Here is a 20,991-nt window from a genome sequence, read left to right on the forward strand (position 1 = left end):
TACCTGTATTGTGAGGATGTAGCCGAAGCTTTTGAGGTGGTTCTGCATAAGGGAAAAGTTGGGCATGTTGTCCACAGAGAGCCATCCAGCTCGTGGAAAACCGGCCATTTAATGATCAGCGCTACTTTTTGGAGGACAAAAAGTTGAAGGATTTGGGATGGGGCGAGCGCACCACATGGGAAGAAGGCCTGCGCAAGATGATGGAGTGGTACAGTAGCAACCCTACTTGATGGGGAGATGTTTCAAGTGCGTTAGTGCCTCATCCATGTGCATGGTAGCCATGGGTGGAGTAGAGAAGATTTCTGGCCATTTGGAGGAGTGACGCGAGCGGTGGCAGGAAGAGGAGATTCGCCAAGAGAGAGGAGTGGCATGAACAGCAGACCCTATGGAAGGATGGAGGGGCACACAAAGACAAAAGTAGGATTTCGTCCAAAAGGAGCATCGTCTAGAGGAGCGTCGCGAGTGGCGACAGGAAGAGGAGAACTGCCAGGAGAGAGGAGCGGCAAGAGCAGCACACCCTATGGAAGGACGGAGGGGTGCAAGATTTTGTCCAAAAGGAGCATCGCGGGTGGTGCCAAGAAGAGAAGGGTCACAGGGAGAGAAGAGAAGGAGAAGAATGGGTTTGGGGGGAAGGAGCAATCCCCCCAAAAGCATGCAGAGCAAAAAAAAAAAAGACCTCTTTCTAATCCAACTATTGAGTGTGGAATCTATGGAGAGTTTAATTGGTAATGGAAGTTTAAAACCTACATAGTTAAGTGCACACTGTTAGGACAAATCTGGGATGGGGAGCCTCCCGAGACCTCTTATTTTGACATAGTTTTGAACTTTTTTGCTTGCAATTAGCTAACCAAGGGTGGAGGAGTGTTTTCCAAGAACTACCCCATCTAAGACGTTGTTCTAAGGCTCTCAAACCACCCTAGTTACACATTTGAGATCTAGGAAGGGAGAGAACAAGGTGAGCCTAGCACTTGATCCCCCATGAAGATGAATTCAATTCCTTCTCATAGGTTTACTTTTTATGCTTGGTTTAAAAGGTTTGTTTAGCTTTGTCTTTTAAAGTTTTGGTTTTTTAATAGTTTTAGATTTTCTGGTTTGCTTTTAAAGTAATAGCATGATTTTAAAGTGTAATAGCATGAATCATGAAAAGCATGTACGATTTTTTTGAAAGTAGGATCTCTACATTTGAATTTCAAAATTTGAAACTTGAAACTTGAAATTTGAATTTTGAAATTTCAAATTTGAAATTTGAATTTTAAAATTTGAATTTTGAATTTTGAACTTTAAATTTTAAATTTTAAAATCTAGATTTTCAATTTTTTAATTTAATGTTTGAAGATTTGGCCATGTGGCCAAATCTTCCTAGTGATTTGAAAGAAGCTAGCAACATTTGGCAACACAGCAAAATCTTCCCAAACCCTAATGCTTTGAAAGATTTGGCCACACGGCCAAATCTCCCAAAACCTACTGATTTGAAAGAAGCACGCAAGAGGAGGTTGCACGGCCAAAACTCCCCATACCCTAGTGCTTTGAAAGAAGCCTACAAGATTTGGCCACACGACCAAATCTCCCCAAGTTTGAAAGAACGCCACAACCAAATCTTCTCAGTGCTTTGAAAGAAGTCACCAAGGTCTCGAAGGATTTGGCCGTGCATCCAAATCTTGCTAGCTTCTTTGAAAGCACCAAGGTCTGAGCAGATTTGGCCGTGTGGCCAAATCTTATTACGTCTTTCAAAGCACTAATGTCTTAGGAGATTTGCCCATGTGGCCAAATCTTGTTGGCTCCTTTCAAAGCACCAGGGTCTGGGGAGATTTGACCTGTGAAGATAGTAGGAGAGAAGGAAGGAAGCTCACTTGTGACTTTCTCACATACACAATGGGGGAATACACACAAAGGTGGAGGCTGAAAACAGTTTTCCTCTTCTTAGTTGTGAAGGCCAAAAGAACTCTAGTACAAAGAAATAGGAGAACCCTATATGTGGGTCTCAAACCAAACTCAGCTAACTAAGGTGGCATACTAACTGAGCCACGAACTAGAGTACATAAGGATAGCTGTCATCCAGCTATTATTCATGGGCAGTGTACCAACCGGATCTGCAGCTAACAAGTCGGTGACATAAATGCACAATGGTCACCCTGGCATATCACGAGTGGAGCTCGATATCTCAACACTCCCCCTCGAGCTCAATCCCAATTCTTGCATACCAAGCAGGTCTCTGAACTTGCACAGCTTCTCTGCACCCAATGCCTTCGTGAATATGTCAGCTACCTGATCCTCTGTGCTAACATAAACTAGATCAATAAGACCTAGTAAAACCTTCTCCTGCACATAGTGATAATGCACCTCAATGTGCTTTGTTCTAGCATGATAGATTGGGTTATTTGCCAAGTGTATACTGCTCATGTTGTCACAATAAATGACAACTGGCCCATCTGTAGATTGATGCATATCATAAAGTAGTTTATGCAACCAAGCTACCTCACATGCAACCATTGCTGCACCCCTATGCTTAGCCTCTGTGCTCGACAAGGCAACTATAGGCTGTTTCTTGCTGCTCCAAGTGACTGCAGCACTCCAAAAGAGAACACATATCCACTGGTAGATCATCTATCAGAAATACTACCAGCCTAATCAACATCAGTGTATCCATGCAAGTGTATCTGAACCCCAGCCTCATAAAATAGTCCATACTGCAATGTGGACTTCACATACCTGAGTATGCATCTAGCCGCATCCAAATGCGGTTTCCTTGGAGCCTGCATAAACTGACTTACCAATCCAATAGCATAGCTCAAATCTGGCCTGGTAATAGTCATATAAATCAAACTTCCTACTATGCTTCTGTACATAGTAGGGTCTTCCAAAAGCTCACCTGCATCTGCGCTCAGCTTCACATTCTGCCCCAAAGGAACTCAAATAGTCTTATAGCCTATCATCGCATATTTGGACAGCATGTCCAATCCATACTGCCTCTACAAATACTGCCTCTACAAGAGCTGTATCCCACTTGGTGATCTAATCACCTCAATGCCCAAGAAATAACGTAGCTCTCCCAAATCCTTCATCTCAAATTTCTGCTTCAATAGCATTTTCATGTGAAGGATATCTTCATCACTATCACCTGTGATGATCAAATTATCAACATACATGACAAGCAACATAATACCTTTCTCTGTTTTTCTCACATAAAGTGAAAAATATGCCTTGGAAATCTGAAAGGCAATAGTGACAAGATACTACCCTATCTTGTCAGACCATGCTCTAGGTGCTTGCTTCAAGCCATACAAGGCTTTCTTCAACCTGCAAACAAACAAGATGAACATTATGAACATAACCTGGTGGCTGCTCCATAAATACCTCTTCTTGCAGATCACCATGCAAGAAGGCATTCTTTACATCCATCTAATGTAAAGACCATCCCTTTGATGTAGCCATAGCAATACTGCTCTTATGGTTGCCATCCTTGCAACCGGACTGAATGTTTCCTCATAATCAATGCCATATGTCTATGCATACCCCTTGACAACTAATCTTGCCTTGTATCTGTTCACAGAACCATCTGCATTATGCTTCACCTTATAAACCCACTTACAGCCAATTGCATTCTTTTCTTTAGGCAAAGGCACCAATTCTCATGTAGCATTTGCTTCCAAGGCATCCATTTCTTCATCCATGGCTTTCTCCCATTTTTCTTTTCCCATGGCTTGCTCAAAAGAAGTGGGTTCTGGTTCCTATATCACTTTGACCATATAGGCATAGTGAATGGCTGTAAATCCATCATATTTCAGCCTATCCGTAGGGTATCTAGCTCTAGTAGACCTGTGCAAAATAGGGTCACTTCCAGGTGCTCTCAAAACATCCCTGGTCTTCCTTACTCTAGGTGTAACAATAGAAGGAATACCCAACTCATCATCGATGCTCTGTTTTGAGCCACTGAATTCACCATCCACATAAGAGTGACCTGCATTCACATCAAACATGGGCTGATCTACCTTCTCTTTTCCTTTTCGTGATACCTGCATACCACTATCTGCAACGCTTTGAGGAGATTCTCCTGATCTCAATCTGCTTGTCCATGGTGAAGTATGTGAACCACTGGTAGAGGACACTGCAGGTCCACTAATATTTTGTGATTGCTGCTGTGAATTCTGTGCAGCATTACCATTTTGTGCATCTACATCATCAATCACATTTACTGGCTTATACCAGCTGCTCATCTCATAAAAAACAACATCTTTGCTCACTGTAAACTTATGAGTAGAAGGGTTATAGCATCTATACCCTTTCTACTGTAGAGAATAACTAATAAAGATGCACTTCTTAGCTTTTGGATCCAACTTGGACCTCAACTCATCTGGCACATGAACATAAGCAATGCAACCAAAAATTTTCAAATGAGAAATATCTGGTTTCCTACCAGTATACATCTCCTCAGGTGTTATGCCATGTATTGCTGTAGTGGGAGTCATGTTCATTATGTAAACTGCTGTAGCAACTGCTTCAGCCCAATAATAATCTGGTAGATCTTTTTCATTTAGCATGGCCCGAGAAACCTCTCCAATATGCCTGTTTTTCCTTTCTGCAAGTCCATTTTGCTGTGGGGTATGACTGCATGAATATTGCTGCTTTATGCCATGCTCTTGCAAGAACCTTGCAAACTCATTTGAGAGGTACTCTCCCCCTCCATCTAACCTTAGGCATTTTATTTGCAGGCCTGTTTCTTTTTCAACCATAGCTTTAAAAGCTTTGAAATGCCCAAAGACTTTACTTTTCTTTTTCATATAATACACCCAAACTTTTCTGCTATAGTCATCAATAAAAGTGACAAAATAGTGACAGCCTCCAATAGATGTAGCTTTAGTAGTCCACACATCAGAGTGGATTAATTTCAATGGCTTCTACTCTCTTGAACATGCCTAGAAAATGGTTTCCTTGCTTGTTTTCCAAATTGACAGGCTTCACATACCTTATGCATTTCTGCAACCTTGAATTTAGGCAATCCTGCAACAATATTTTGGGCCTGCATTGATTTAAGTCACTGTACATTAACATGACCAATGCGTTTATGCTAGATATCAATATTTGCAACTACACCGGTCCCATGTGCAAACATTGCTGCACTCAATTCAGGCATGTCCGCATCCAATGTAAACATCCTGCCCTTCTTCTTTCCTTTTGCTATCAAGCGACCATTATTTTTCATATCCTCAACAAAGCATCCATGAGGATTAAATCTGACCTGCAAGCCCTGCTCAACCATTTGACCAACAGAAACCAAGTTCTTGGTGATATTCGGGACATGAAATACATCAAACAGGTATTTCTTTTTCCCATCCTGCATAGACCAAGGAATTTTACCAATCTGCACAATAGGATGTGCAGTATCATCACCAGTCTCCACAAATCCTGGTCTTTTTATTTTCCTTGCATCCTGCATCCATTCTGCATGACCTGTCATGTGGTTTGATGCACCTGAGTCAACATACCACACATCATTGCTTTCTTCTACACTTGTCACAGAATTGGTCATGTGTTGCACCATAAACAAATGCTCATTTTTGTCATCACCCTGTCTACTAGAGGATGCATAATTGCCTTGCTGCAATTTTCCATTCATAATGTCATTCTGCTTTTTGTAGCAGTCTTTAGCCATATGACCCATTTTACCACAATAGTAGCATTCAACATTGCTGTTTGCATTTTGACCTCTCTGCCATCCACCATGGCCTCTTTGGCTCCCCCTGTCTCTAGAGTTACGCTCACCTAGAGTGTGCTACCATAACCAATCTCTAAGTACAAATAAATACAAAGAATTGGAAAAGAAACTACATATCAAATAAAGATTAAAAGCATAAATTTTCTTTGTGTTATAAAACTAGCATAAAACAAGTTAATCCACATCCACCAATGTGTGAGATATAATAAGGGGGGTACTACCCCTCCCTTTAGTGAAACCCTAGCCCATTGAAATATGTTAAGGGGTAACATAGCTTCTTATGTGAAAAAATCCCAAAGGGGGTATTCTATACTCTTATGTGAGAAGTAAAGATCATCTCTTTTTCTCAAAAACAACCTCAAGGGGGGTATTCCACAAGAAATCTCAAGGGGGGGTCACTCATCATATGTAACCCTATCATACGAGTTCAACAGAAGGGTATTATAGCTTCTTATGTGAAAAAATCCCAAAGGGTGTATTCCATACTCTTATGTGAGAAGTAAAGATCATCTCTTTTTTTCAAAAACAATCTCAAGGGGGGTATTCCACACAAAATCTCAGGGGGGGGTCACTCATCATATGTAACCCTATCACACGAGTTCAACAGAAGATTATTTTTAATTCTTAAAGTTTACAAAAATAAATTTATATAAGGGAGTATTTAAAGTAATCTTGGGGAAATTTTACATATTTCTATAGAGAAAGGGTAAATTTTATCAAGAAAAAATTTACAGATAAGGGATTTTACAAATAGGACTTAAATGCACATGATATAGAGGGTTATACCTAGTGACCCCCTGAGCACGAAATAAATATAGTTCTAATAAAAATATGGTAGGCTTTGTAGAACTCATTTTGGTAGTGCCACCTCATCATCTTCTCCAACAACTCTTTTTGAGCTTTCTTACTCCTTCCTTCTTAGAATTTGCTTAGCTCTGTTCTCCCCATTTCTTGTGACTTTTGCCAAGCCCTTCCAACTGGAGTTTCTACACTATGGGTGCTCCCCTGGCCCAGAGCATTCTCCCATATATGGTATATTCCACCCATGCTGATCCAAGCAAGATGAAACATCAAAATGCGCAATTCCACCCTTCTGCTCAACCATTGCCTGAGCCCTTCTAGCACAATTTGGTCCATGCCTAGATCCTACTATTGATGAATTTTGAAGGCCAATGCTTGCTAGAGCAAGGAGAAATTAGAGAAAAGATAGTCAAAGAAGACGCAACTCTCCTAGACAAAAAGGCGCACGATTTCAGCAATGCTCTGTGGTGAACTTACTTGGGTATTCAAGATTTAGTTTTGCATAGAAATCCTTCTCAAACTCTTCTTTAGTTGTGTGAATTGTGCCCTCCAAGTTGAGCTCATCTACTACAATGCATTTTTGACAGTTTTGGACATTTTATGCTAGAGTAAATGCTAGAGTGATGCTTGAGGATTAAAGTAATGCCAAAGTACAGATCAAAGAATGCTTTTTCAATTTGAAATTTAGTTGGGACAGATCTCTTGTCGAAATGCCAAGCTTTGAAGGTTCTTCTAATGCTAATCACTTGAAGAAGACTTCAAGAAGGACAAAATTCAAAGTGAAGAAGGCCCCAACCACCAAGAAACTTTGGGAGAAGCCAACAGGGTATGAACATGCTAAACAATTAGGATTCTCTGAATTTATGTCTAGCAATCTACATTTGTACAGTGAGGGAGATTTCTTTGTTCCACAAAATTAGTCATTTTGTAAGAGAGTAGACACTGCCTGACAAAGGTAAGACCCTCTCATGGCTACTTATAAAATTGACAAGTTCAATGGCCAAGGATTTCATACTTGGCAAATGAAGATAAAATTTATGCTTATGAAGGAAAATCTATGGGACTTAGCCAAGGAAGGAACTCAAACCTCTCAAGAAGGTGAATCAACTACAATAAAAGGCAAAGGAAAATCCACTTACTCTACTTCTACACCTACAGATGTAAAGAGAATTGAGAAAGCTTATGCCATCATTGCATTAGGTTTGGGTGATGACTATGTACACCACATTTCAAATTTGGAATCCCCTTTTGATGCATGGCACAAGTTAGACATATTTTTTGGTGCTAGCTCTCATACATCCAAATTAAATCTAAAAATTAAGTTCTTTGAACTTAAAATGGAGGGAGATAATGTTGCTACCCATGTCAACACTATGAGAAGTATTATGACACAACTAGCTTCAATTAATTCCCCTGTCAGTGAGGATGATGTTATGGTAGTTCTTTTAAAGAGCATGCCTCTAGATTTTGACAATGTGGTTACTACTTTGAAGAATCTTCCTCAATCCTCAGTAGAAGGCATCATTAGTGCCTTACAAGAAGAGGAAAGAAAGAACACTTCAAGAATGAGCAAAATGCATACAGAAGCAAGAATAAGAAATAAACAAATCTTCACAATGCCATTAGAATGAGAAAAAGGAGATGTTGTGAAGTCAATTCCTTTGCAAATTTCTTTGCAAAAAATGAATAAATAGGGCCTACAAGAGGCTGCGATGTCACATGCTCCTCCACTCCTATTTGCTTAATTTTTTAGCACACTATGATAATTGAAGCAAGTCCTTTATGCCAAGAGGATAGGCCTATTAGACCAAGGATATGGTAGAAAAAAAGTCCAACTGAGGCTCTTTGGAGCCTACAATGTCGTGGCCTCCTTGGACTCTCCATTTACCTTTCTTTTGGGCTTTCAAACCTTGTCTTATGTTATGTTATTCCACCTCTTCCATGCAACAAAAAAAATGGCCCAAGGAAGTCTTCCAAAGAGGTGTGATCTAAAAGGGAAATCATAGAAAGAAATGTCAAAAAGGTACATAGTTTTGGGCTCTTTTAGAGGCCAAACTAGCTTCTTTTGTTCAAGCAAGTGGCCAAGAAATATGGCCAAAGAGGGCTCCAAGAGGTCATGAATTCGCTGTCCCCTTCAAGCCCCATTTCTCCTTTTTTCTGGCTATCCTTCCATGACACATAAGTACTTGGTCTAGCCTTTGAATGGGCAAAGAAAAAAGGCAAATAGGTCTACACAAAAGATCTCCTTTTCTCTCTTTTTTTCTGCCCAACACGACACTTATGTAGTCTTTAATTGATATCTCTTTTCATCTCAACAAATGACCTAATTTGCTCATTTCTTGCTATCCAACCATGACACTTACATAGCATAAGCATTCAACCTAGCCCTTAAATGGGCAAAAGAAAAGGCTAAATGGTCTCCAAGGAGTTTGTGATATTGTGGACTTTTGGGAGACATGTTTGTCAAACTTTTGGTGCTCATTTGAGAGCTCCTTTCATATAAAAATTTGACCAAAACATTTTGAATTTATCCCTTGGAAGGGCTAAAAAAATAAGGCAAATAGGTCTCCAAGGAGGCTGCAATATCGTGGCCTCCTTGGAGACTTCTTTGCCCCTTTTTTAAGGTTTTTGTAGACTTCTTTTTGTGTAGCCAAATGATCAAAAAAATGCACTTAGCTGATGATTTCCTTAGAAGGAAAAAAAAATGGGGACATGTTTTCTTTTGGAGATCTATTTGTGTAAGCTCTTCCTATCCACATCAAGTGCCTACAAATTAAAAGTTATTTGCCCTTGGAGACTTGTTTGCCTAAGCCTTCTCTAACATCTCAAGCACCTAAAAAATAAGGCAAAGTAAGGTCCATGAAGGCTGTGATATTGCACAAACACCTTGAAGGCTATGTTGCTTACTTTTTTTGGTGGTTAGAAATGGATTTTTTCATCAATTTATCTGGATTAGGCAAAAAAAAAGGAGTAAATATGCTTGCTAGAAGCCCGCGAGGTCATGGTCTCCTTGAAGAGGTATTTGATGTGTTTGTTGGGCTATTTATTTGTGCTAGATTAATGAGCAATACCAATAAGAGGCATAGAAATGGAGATCCATGAAAGACTCACCTGGCTTGTGGAAATGGTGAAGAAGCAATCAACTGGCCTAGCGAGTGGAGGGAGGATAGTCAAACCAATCAAACGATGGGAGGGAGGCACAACAATTGGATAGAGCGATGGGAGGGAGGGTGCACCAAGCAATGATTGGAACAATGGGAGGGAGGGCACACCAAGCAAACCAAGTATGGTAGCAATGCTGATGGATTGAGTATGGGATTGTAGGAAATGGGGTCAAGGTCGGTGACAGAAATATGAGAGGGAAGGAAAGAAATATGGGAGCACGAAGGAGTGATAGAGTATGAGAGGGTGGGGAGTATGCAAGTACAGTGGGGAGTATGTGAGATTGAGTGGGAGGGAGTATAAGTGAGTGGGGAGGAAGAGTGTGTGATATTGAGTGGGGAGGGAGTATGAGTGACTGAGTGGGGAGGAACAGTATGCGAGATTGATTGGAGAGGGAGTATGAGTGAGTGAGTGGGTTGCAAGAGTGTGATAAAGAAAGAGCAATCATGAGCATGGAGAGAAAGAGTGAGTGGGTAGCGAGCATGAGTGATGGAGAGGAAGAATGAGGGGGTAGCAAGCATGACCGAGGGAGAAAATGCGGTACATAACCCAAATGACATAAGACTTTCATTCCATTTTGGCTCATGTGCGCCAATCGGCAATGCCACAAAGAAGTATCTGACTGCTCAGTTATTGCAACAACATGATCAGACACCCCTGATACATGTAAGGGATACAATGTCCCACACTTGGCACCTCTTGCCAAAACCATAGAGCCCTTCTGAATTTTCCAACTTTGAAAACCAAAGGTGGTCTACAAACTAGCATCATCTAGCTGACCCACTGAAATAAGACTCTTGGTCGACTTAGGCACATGTCTCACAATTTTCAAAACAAATGCAGACCCATTTGCAAAAGAAAACTTTATGTCACCTTATTTCTAAGATGCACACAACCTGTCTTTCCACACAGTCATAAGTGGAAAACCATTCCCTATGGCGAGTAACATGGAATGAAACACTAGAATCCAAAATCCAATCCTAGGAATATGCATCATTTGAAGTGGTAAGCAAGTCTACAACAAGGAGACTAGACATGAAGAGAATGTCATTGTCACTATTATCAATGCTACATTGATCTCCTCGATCTTCACTTTTCCTTTGTCCTCCCTTGGAATCTCTTCGTTCTTATTTGCACCCCAATTTGCTTTTTTTTTTTTGTCCAGCTTGTAGAAATCATTTTTCATGTGGCCCTTCTTGCCACAATGGTAACACTCAATGTTCCATGCCCTGGATTTGCTACGAGACTTCCCTCTTCCTTGGTACTTCCCCCTGAATTGTGATCTGCCCCTTAGCACATTTAAGGTTGTATCATGCTTGTTGCTATCCATATACTTTCGTCTAATATCCTTGGCCAACAAGCTACCCACAACATCATCAAACTTCAGTACTCCATTAGGTGCAGAGTTACTGACAGCTGTATGGAAGGTATCCCATGAGGATGGCAATGAATATAAGAGGAATATTACCTTAGTCTCCGCATCAAAATTCATCTTATGAGCTTGAAGCTGGATGAAAATAATATTGAATTCATTCAAGTGAGAAGAAATGGAGACCCCTTCCTTCATCTGTAGCTCAAACAACCTCTTCTTGAGGTGATCTTTATTAGAGGCAGTTTCCTTCTCATAAGTGGCATATAATTTCTTCTACAATCTTCCATAGTCTGCTCATTTACTATTGTGAGATAGACTGACTCTGCAAGATGAAGTCTAGCAGTAGACTTTGCTAATGCATCCAAGTCATTCCAATCATCCTAAGACATATCTGTAGGCTTAGCTCCAATCCCTGCCAAGGGTTTAATCTGCTTCTTTTGAATAAGCACATTCCTTATCTGTTCTTTCCACAAAGAAAAGTTTGTCCCATCAAACTTTTTTATGCTGAAGAAGATGCCATGATGCAAATGAAACAAAATCCCAAATGCTAGTACCTGCAAGAGAGAAATCACACCAAATACTAGGTGCACCCAAATATGTTTGCCTTGATGAAGGATAGTGCCACCAAAACTCAAGGCTCAAAGCATCAAAATGCATCTAACTCATGTGCATATACAATGCATCCATATGAGCCAATCTAGCCCAAAATAAAATGCCAGCTGCAATGGCAAAACAATGGCAATCCCAATGCCAATAAGTGCCAAAATGCCTCAAGCATAAATGTTGTCCATGATCATATGCATCAAAAAAATCTCATCCAACAGATCGTAGCACAACCTGTGCATCCATTGCAATATGTCAAAGATGTCCCTCAACATAAAATAGCATCTGTGTGCTAAACATCCATATCCCACAAGGCAATTTGGGCCTATTAGTGCATCCAACAAGGATCACAATGCATCCAAATGTCTTGTAAAGCATTTGCTACAATCCACTGCAAACCATGAATGAGTGCACATGGCTCAAAATGCAACAAGAGTGATCTACATAAGGTATATCCAAAAGATCATGACCCCACGGCAATGATTGGTAGTGAAAATAGAGCTAGGGATGCCTCAAAACATGGGCATCATTGCATAATTGGACTCAGCAACAAGTAAATCTACAAATATTTGTCTTCTGCCACAACTCCAAAATTTGAACCAACGAGTGAGGAACGAGAAGTCAACCCTTGGATTTTACTTGCAAAACAAGACCTTAGGCAAATAAACTTAAGGGGGTTTCCCTTATCTTTCCATGTGGAAAATGTGTAGGTCTTGAAAATTTGAGCAGATACTACAAAAGGGCGACACAGAGATTTGGATCTTTGCAAATTCATCTCGATTTGTGGGTGTAAGTTTCAATTCAATGGTACTAAAAAAATTAATAATGGTAGCATGTGTGATTGGATCTAGCACATGAGGAGCTCAAAATATGACAAAAACTTCATTTGACAACTTGCTGCTTCTGCTCCTTCATATGAGTTTCTTGATTGCTAATGGCTTCTTGGTCATGGGAAAGGAGGCTTTGGAGCTCCTTTGGTTAAACCATGAGCTCACAGGATGAGCCGCTATCTTCAAAGCTCAAAGCTCATAAGCTCCATGCTCCTCCTTGACTCCATGCTATGCTTGCCTTGGATGCTACCTTAAACTACAAAATGCATCTCAAAACCAATCAGCCGATCCAAACAATGTGGTGACTCCACATCTTGAGCCTCTAAGACCATGTAATGGCCACATGGAAGAGAGCCACCCAAAAGCTCAAATGACTCAAAGTATCCTTTCTAAAGCTGCACTTTCAAATGTAATAAGCTGCAATAGTCATGGTGCTCTAAAGAGCAACTTCTTCTTCTCCAATGCAAGCTTTTATTCCACAAAGTTGTAGCAGGCTTCAAGCTCCAAGCACATGCTAGGCTCTAATACTACTTGTGAGGAAACAATGGAATCTAGGAGGAAGAGGAAGCTTGAGGGACACACGTTTTTGGTGGGTGCATCAATCACCCTAATCTTCAGTCTATCCATATCTATATTGTTTCAGTATACATAATTGGGGTTAAACCAAGGTTAGGAACAGAGGCCTTTAACCTGACACTTTGGACTATCTAACACTAGCCTTTGTATCTAGAATGGTGGTCACATGACTTCTCTCCTGAACTTCCAAGGTCAACCATGACCCTTGACTTGGTATAACTACCTAATTTGCATCTTTCCCTCTACAATCAGCTGCCTTCCTTGTGTAGTGGCCTTGGAGAGCTCATAGATATAGAGAAAGAGAATTTCATAAATCCTAGAGTTAATCCTTAGATTTGCATTAACATGGACATAGCAAAAGAACTGTGAAGCACTCTTGTAATTCTAGGTAGGAGTGGTAGTGTTTTTAGAGAGCAACAAAGTCCTTTACAAGAATCTTCCAAATTCTTTTCTCTGTAGGTTGTCTAGTCATGCTGTTAAAAGCTACCCTCAAAAGAGATCCAAGCCTAACCCCAATGTTTTCCCTTCCACCAAGATCCTAGAGTCATAGAAAAGTGGAAACCTAAGCCTCCTAGCACCTCAGAAAAAGCTACTCCTCAATTGGGAACTTCCTCCAGTCCTAAATCCATAGTGGATAAAGGAAAGCAAAAGATGTGCCCTTCTATTCTCTCAAAATGTGCCTTTGAGGCTCTTGTTAACAAAGAAACAAAAGAGTGGATTAAGGAAAATTGGAGTGTTGACATGGGAAATTAGGTTGAAGCAGGCTTATGTAAGGACTTTGAGGGTGATATCAACAAAGAGGATGTCATGATCTTTGCAAGATTGAGGAATATTTTGATGATAAGCAAGATGTCCTTATTGCAGGGGAAAAGGACATTTCAATTCAAGGGAAAGCCTTCACTCTTGTTTAGAATAAGAGAAGAATGTCTCAGGTTAAGGGTTCCTCACCTCAGTTGAACAACCCAAACCCCAGGGCTAAAAAGGGGCTTCAGAGTAGATTAGATCATCCATCACGAAGAGAACTCCAAAGCATCCAATCAAAGCCATGTCGAAAAATTCCTAAATAGTTCCTACTCAGAGTGAGCCCCTATGCTCACATGCAGTTTCACATCATCACGTTACCTAAAACCTGACATTCCATAGCTCAGTGACTAGACTTTAGAGTGTTCAGAGGAATTGACTGATTGTTCAATGGGTAGATTGCACATGATTTGATTTCACACACACATGCCATCATTGTAAAGCCTATTTGGCTATTTTTTGGCATTGTGCACTTTATTCATGCCTTGTAAAGCATCTTGGCTATTCCCGGAATCATTAGCCACAATCCTTGTAATAGATTTGATTATATATTATAGTTCTATCTTCACCAATAGTTCAGATTTGTAGTTGATTCAGACAGTAATTTCATAGACACTTTGAGTACATTTCTTGCACCATGTCTATGACTAGCAACCTCAATTTGGAGGTATCTATTAAGCTAGACAACTCCAATTACGGCACATGGAACTACCGAATGGAGACCATTCTTGTACTTCAAGACAAATGGGAGTATGTCAATAGGTCTACACCTAGGCCATTGGATGATCTAGCGAGTAGTAGCACTACTCCACCTATTTTCATAGCACTAGTAGTAGGATCTACAGTAAGAGCTATAGCTACACCAATAGTGATCGCACCTATGGTAGCAAATCCTACCATTTCCCAAGAACAAGCAAAATGGGACAAGAAAGACAAATATGCATATCATCTGATCAAGTAGAATGTGCAAGATGTCATGCTAGGATAGCTCAACACAATCAAGACATCAAAAGAAGCATGGGATATGTTTGCAACTCTTTATGAGTCCAAGAACACTTCCAGGATTCTCACACTGAGAAACCAGATCAACCAGAGTTTTTGCAATAGTAATGAAACCAATCATGCTTACGTACTTAGGATCAAGGATTACAACAATCAACTCGCATAGTAGGAGAGACCATGAATCCAGCAAAAATGGTTCAAGTCATCCTGAATGGACTAGAAGAGGGATACGAGAATATAGTCTAGAGAATTGCCATCCAATGGCAAACATCATTCCAATGATCAAGAATTCATAGTTTAGATAAAAGCAAAGGTAAAGGCAAAGGCAGAGGTAGATTATTCCAGCAAAGTGGTCATCATCAACAACAAAATCGACACCAAAGTCAGAATCAGCATCAGCATCATCCTCAGCAACATGAACATCAGCAATAATGAGGAAATCATTCCAATCAAGGAAGATTACAAGGATGAGTGAATACATCCACCAATGTGTCAAATATTCAGTGCAACTACCATCATAAGTTTAGACACTATGAAAGAGATTGCCGCAAGAAGTAGACTTACAACCAAGGCGGTCAATCCAGCAGTAATAGAGGGAATTTTTGAGGAAGATGAAAGGTGGACATTCAAGTCACTGTCATTATGCAAATGAGCTTGAGAACATGTTTCTTGCAAGCGAGGATATGAAAAAGATTGAAACAATGTATCTTGGCATAGATTGCAATTCGAAAGTGGAATTTAGTTATCAAATCGACCAAGTAGGTCAGGATCCTTGGTACATCAACAATCTCATATGACAAAGCATTAGGAATGGTTCGTAGAGATGAAACCATTATAAGGTCAGAAGAACGTTATCTACAAGCAGATAACATACCAAATCTAGTTCAAGGGAAAGGCATTGTCCCTATGAATAATTTCACTGGTACGAAAGGATTGGTGAAAGATGTACTCTATGTTCTGAAACTCAGCAAGGACCTCTTATCAATTGGCCAAATGATGGAACACAACTATCAAGTCATCTTCAACGGAGATTAATGCACTATCAGAGACAAATCTAGAGGAGATCGACTAGTAGGAAAAGCAGTTAGCTCATTGTTTTCTTGGGTGTATCCATTTACCCATAACTTATGCATTGCTCAACGGAATTCGGCAAAATTTGTCTTCAAGTTGTAGTACACATTTCAAACTTGAACATGAGACCAAAAGATTATGGAATAATGATTTGGAATGAGACCATTAAAGCATTACAAGTGCTATGTTGTATGTGAAGCATGCATCCTAAAGACTATAGGAATGTAAATCCCAAATAGTATACTAATCCCTAACAACCACCGTGCTTGTTTTTAGTGACAATGACTATGCATGAGGGACCATCTAATTCATAGGTTCAAATTAGCATTGAGTCAAAATCAGACTGCAATCACAATGATTGTGCATGAGGGACCATCTAATTCACAGGCTTAAATTAGCATTGAGTTGGAATCAAACTATAATAACAATGACTTTGCATGGGGACCATCTAGTTCACAAGCTTAGATTAGCATTAAGTTGGTTTATCATACTGTAATACCAATAGTTCTCATTCTTATGATCGAGAACTATTGTTATTATATTCTGATGAATCGACTCAATGCTAATCTGATGTCATGTTTTGATCTTGCCTTTCATCAAGGCAATTGACTAAAATAACAATGACTTTGCATGAGGGTCCATTAGTTCACATGCTCAGATTAGCGTTGGACTATAATAACAATGACTTTGCATGAGGGATCATCTAATTTGCATGCTCAGATTAGTATTACACTGGAGTTAGACTGTAAGAACATATTAGACTATTATAATTTTTCGATGACTAGAAATTCTCCCGTGGAAACCATGTCATGGTGGCTAGACGATGATGTATATAATTGCCTATGCTAGGTTGGGCTACCAACAAGCTAGGTGCATGTTCCACTGCTCCTCCCCCCTCATCCCATTGAATTATTATGATATTGGCTCTGATTGATCAAGAAATTCTTCCATGGCAACCATCTAATTGCACATCATGGCTGGACAATGATATATATGACCGCCTATGCTAGGTGTATATGATCGCCTATGCTAGGCTAGGCTACCAGCAAGCTGGATGCATGTGCCACTGCTCCACCCCCCTCATCCCATTGAATTTTTATGATCTTAGCTCCAATGACCAAGGAATTCTCCCATGGCAACCATCTAATCGCATGTCCTAGACAATGATGTATATGATCGTCTACACTAGGCTGGGCTATTAGCAAAATCTAATGGGTGGATTGTATACTCTTAGCAGTGATAGGCACCCAGAGTCACACAAACTAATATAAGAAACGATGGGTTTAGGAGTGGAGGGCAGCAAGTTAGCTATATGAAGTCCTTAAGGGTAGAGACACAATTCACCGCACCCAAGAAAATCCCTCTCCTATCCGTTCCACACTCATCGCTTCATGCCGACATCATTGCTTGAACTAGCACGGTGGTCAGTGCAACAAAAGTTTGTTTTGCACAGTGATAGATGGCGAAGCTGTGCAATGACAAGTGGCAAGGCAAAAGCTATGTGATGCAGTCAGGCCAAAGACTACCATGATAAAAGGAGGGTAGAGCAACAGTCTCTGTGCTCATTGAGTAAATGCATGTAGTGCCATATGTTGAGCTCTGTGCTGTTGACAATGAGATGATTGTGTCTTGCCATATGTCGAGCTCTATGCTATTAACAATGAGATGATTGTGTCTCATTATTATGCCTGTGTGGCAATCATGATGTCGAGAAAACTTCTAGTGAGAGTGTGGGTCCATGAAAAATTCAAAATCTCACCCACCAATGCATCCCATCACCTCCCCAAATGGCCTCGAAAAAAGTTTCACGATTGGCTACACCCAAGAAAATGTTGACCCAGTCAAGGAAGGATGCTTGTTTAGAATACTAGTTGCTGCAATACCATATTTGCATGCCATGTCACCTCAATCGCAACAGATGCCACTTTCCACAAAATGGCACAAGAGATATGGACATGTCAATTTCAAAAGCTTGATAGAGCTCAAAAATCAGAATATGGCAATTGGAATTTCTAAGCTATAGTTTCTTGGAAAAGTTTACAAAGCATGTTGCTTCAGTAACAAAAGCAAATCAATTTTGGTAGAAGTACCTCTTGAGCATGAGGTATTCTTGATTTGATTCATATAGATGTATGGGGTTATGCCCAAACACAGAGCATTAATGGTTCACTTTACTACTTGACTTTCATCGACAAATACAACAGATATTGTTGGGTCTAGTTTTTGAAAGAAAAATCTAAAAAAAATTTCAGATTTCAAGAATTCAAAGCCATGGTTAAAAATCACACAAGCAAAAAGATCAAAGTCATGAGATCAGATGGAGGAGGTGAATAAATATCTTCAACATCCATGAACTTTTGTAGAAGTAATGGCATTTGAAAGACAATTCACATGTGCAGATACTCCTCTGTAGAATGCAAGAGCTAAAAGAAAGAATGGTACTTTAGAGCAATGCTCAGTGAAAAGCATCTTTTGAATTAGTATTGGGCACAAGCAATAGCCACTACAAACTACTTGCTTAATCAGCTTTCGACCAAACCGATTCAGGGTATGACACACATTCACTAGACACAATCCACACATTGGGCATCTTCACATATTTGGTTACATAGCATATGCCCACATACATGATGACCATTATTGAAAATTGGATGCATAAATGCATCATGGTTGGCTATAGTGAAGAAAGCAAAGCATACAAATTGTATGAACCCATCAACCGCAAGGTCATTATCTCTAGAGATGTAATCTTTGATGAGGAATCAAAATGGAAAACCTCACCTACATAGGAGATAGAAGCATCGACTTCACAGTCATCTACAGAACAGGTTAATGAAGAAGAGTAAGAATTTCCAACAACACCCTAAGCAGAGCCACAGCAACTCAAACGGTCTACTAGGGAAGCAGACCACTAGCCAGATTGACATATGCTTAGAAAGGCAAAGCAATTCAGGTGGAAACCACCAACTATGCTCTTACAACTACCATCATGGCTACAGAAGAGCCAGTGTACTTCAAAGATGCAATAGACAAGTTAGAATGGCAAACTACTATGAATGAAGAAATGGATGCTTTGTATAAGAATAATACTTGGGAATTATGCAACCTTCCACTAGAAAAGAAGGCCATAGCAAACAAATGGGTATACAAAGTGAAGTACAATCCAGATGGAAGTATTCAAAGATACAATGCTAGACTAGTTGCAAAAGGATTTGCATAGCAATATGGTCAAAATTATGATGAGACTTATGCCCCAGTAGCAAAGATGGATTCCATACGGTTCTTGATATCACTAACCACACTCAGCAAATGGAATGTGTATCAGCTCGATGTCAAGAATGCATTTCTCAATGGTTACCTAGACGATGAAGTCTACATGCAACAACCAGCAGGTTATGTTGAATTAGGAAAGGACAATAAGGTTTGCCATCTCAAGAAAAGTCTCTATGGCTTAAAACGAATACCGAAAAGTTGGTACAGTAGAATCAACAATTATTTTGCTGATCTAGGATACATGAAATCCAATGCAAATCATACTCTCTACTACAAAGTTCAAGGGGAAGACATTACTATTGCACTTTTGTACGTAGATGATCTGATTATGACAGGAAGCAAGGATAGCTTCATCAAAAAATGAAAACAAGACCTATCTGCAAAGTTTGACATGAAAGATCTTGGACTTATGCACTATTGTCTTGGAATTGAGTTCTAGGGAGATCCAAATAGCACATTCATGAGTTTGCTCGAGTATGTTGACAGTCGCCTGAAGAAGTTTCATATGGCAGATTGCAAGATTGCAGCCACTCCCATGGAATAGAGTTTGAAACTTACTAAAGATTCAGAAAAGCCTATAGTCAATGACAGATACTACAAGCAGCTCATCGGATCTCTTATATATCTAACTATCACACAGCCAGATATTTGTTATGCAGTAAGTTCACTAGCACAGTTTATGGCAAATCCAAAAAAGTCTCATTGGAATGTAGCCAAAAGAGTCTTGAGATACATCAGAGGTACAACACAGCTTGGGATAGAATATAGAGGAAGTCATCCATGGTTGCATGGATGGATACTGTGATAGTGACTATGCCGGAGATCATGAGACCAGGAGATCGAGACACAGGGATATGCATTTTTCCTTGGTCAAGGTGCTATATCATGGTTGTCAAACAAACAACCAACTGTTTCTTTGTCTTTGACTGAAGCAGAATATAGAGCACTCACTACAAGTACATGTGAGGCTATATGGCTCAGAAGACTATTGTCAGAAACAAATTACTTTGATGAATCAAAGCCAACAACAATATACTGTGATAATCAATCGATCAAGAATCCAGTATATCACTCCAAGACAAAGCACATTGATATCAGAGAGCACTTCATCAGAGAAAGAGTGTTACTTGGTGACATCACACTACAGCATTGTGATAGCAAAGAGAATGTTGCAAACATCTTTACCAAACCACTCGATAAACACCGATTAGCTTTTTGAGAAACACCCATAGACGAAGGACATTTCCATTAAAGGGGTGTGATGGAATGTAATGCTCAGTCTGTTAAGATATCAAGCTCCACTCGTGATATGTCAGGGTGACCATTATGCATTTATGTCACCGACTTGTTAGCTGCAGATGCGGTTGGTACACCACCCATGAATAATAGCTGGATGGCAGCTATCTTTATGTACTCTAGTTAGTGGGTCGGTTAGTATGCCACCTTAGTTAGCTGAGTTTGGTTCAAGACCCACATATAGGGTTCACCTATTCCTTTTGTACTAAGTGAGAGTTCTTTTGGCTTTCACAACTAAGAAGAGGAAAACTATTTTCAGCCTCCACCTTTGTGTATATTCCCCCATTGTGTATGTGAGAAAGCTGCAAGTGAGACTCCTTACTTCTCTCCCACTCTCTTCACATGGTATCAGAGCTCGGTTTGTGGTAAGGAGCTCAAGAAAGCAAACCAAGTTCTCGGTATCTTGGTAAGAGGATCAGTGTTGCTTTCCTTTTTTGAGTTTGGGAGAAAATCTATGTAGGTAGCATAGCCGAAAAGTGCAAGAGTGCATT

Source organism: Dipteris shenzhenensis, chromosome 4 (genome assembly GCF_047967505.1).
Source record: "Dipteris shenzhenensis isolate YYH24624 ecotype China chromosome 4, Dip_SZ_1.0, whole genome shotgun sequence".
NCBI classification, from domain to species: Eukaryota; Viridiplantae; Streptophyta; class Polypodiopsida; order Gleicheniales; family Dipteridaceae; genus Dipteris; species Dipteris shenzhenensis.